Source organism: Nelumbo nucifera, chromosome 1, assembly GCF_055504915.1.
Source record: "Nelumbo nucifera cultivar China Antique chromosome 1, China Antique-T2T, whole genome shotgun sequence".
Lineage (NCBI taxonomy): Eukaryota > Viridiplantae > Streptophyta > Magnoliopsida > Proteales > Nelumbonaceae > Nelumbo > Nelumbo nucifera.
In genome coordinates, this window is record NC_142649.1 from 98,904,204 (window position 1) to 98,905,702 (window position 1,499).

The window sequence follows — 1,499 nt, forward strand, 5'->3', positions numbered from 1 at the left end:
AGGATCAAAAGGAAATCAGTGATCAGAGATCAGGTATACAGACATGAGAGGTCGACCTAGGATACTTTATCTTTTTGAAGCTTATTAGGTTGATTGAAACAAATAACCAATCGGTGTAGTTACATAGTATTGCTCCCTCACTTCCTTATCAAAAACCAACAACAACAATGGACAGTCGTCTCTGAGAAGTAGAGCTCTATGGCCATGGAGGACGAGACAACTAAAACCCAAAACAACACCAGGTTGGCCATATTGGAGCTCGCCAACATGATTAACATCCTGATGTCCCTCAACGCCATCGTCCGCCTCAAGGTCCCCGACTCCATATGGCAAGGTGGTTCCAATGTCCCTCTCTTTGCCTCCGAGATCCTAGCACGTGTCCTCCAAACCGGCAATCCCAAAAACCTCCAGTGCATCCTCCAAATGCTCACCAACTACGACGTCTTCTCGGAGCACATCGTCGATGGCTCCTTGGAGTGCAAGTACTCCCTTACGGAGATTGGAAAGAGGAGGGTCTATCCTATGCCGCGTACATTCCGCAGCACAACCAGATGCATTGGTGAAGGCGTGGCCCATCCTGCAAGAGGCGGTGGTGGACCCGAAAGAAGAGTTGTTCGTGAAGGCGAATCTTGAGTTGGCGTACTTGTACTACGGAGACAAGCCGGAGATGAACAAGCTAATGCAGAAGGCCATGTTGAGGGCATTCGTGCCATTCATGAAGGCAATATTGGAGAGCTACGATGAGTTCAAAGGGGTGGAGCGCCTAGTGGATGTGGGTGGAAGCGCCGAAGATTGCCTGCGGATGATACTACAGAAGCATCCCCATGTCCAAGAAGGAGTAGAAGGGATTTATAGTTATAACTTTCTGGGACGTGAAGAGCATTTCTGGTTATAACTTAGTTGGAATCTTATGATCCATTCGCATGAATACAGAACAGAGGAAGATGAACAACAATGCCCTTTCTTGATATTTTTCCAAAAAAATACCCTATTTTAATTATTATATAGAAATATTATTTTTTATTGATATTAAGGGCAAAAAGTTGCCCTTATCCGCAAGAAACCCAATGGGCAACCATCCCCACTTATTTTTGAGGTGGTTTATGTTTTCTAAGGCATATATCACACTAGCGGGGCCAATGCAATGGATGAGATTTGTCAAGGGAAAGTGATAGTTTCTTTGAATAAATTAAAATTTAATAATATAAATATATTTTGAAATGTTTTCAATATATTGACTAATACATGATTTAAATAATGTATTTAATACTTATAAAATAACTTTCAATACTTATTTAATAACTAATTATAAAATAAGTGAGGCAAAATATTATGCAAATATATATTTTATAATTAGGGGAAATTAATTTTATGAAAACGAATTTATTCCAATTTAATAATTTCCAACAAATTAAAATTTAATTATTTAAATATATTCTGAAATAATTTTCAATATGTTCCTGAATCCATTATTTAAATAATGGATTTAATAATTATTA

The 1,499-nt window shown here is 38.6% G+C and overlaps 1 pseudogene; it reads left to right on the forward strand.

The window, feature by feature from the left end:
- The first annotated feature begins 204 nt into the window (after positions 1–204).
- Positions 205–895, forward strand: LOC104610607 (nicotinate N-methyltransferase 1 pseudogene; annotated as a pseudogene).
- Positions 896–1,499: the final 604 nt, after the last annotated feature.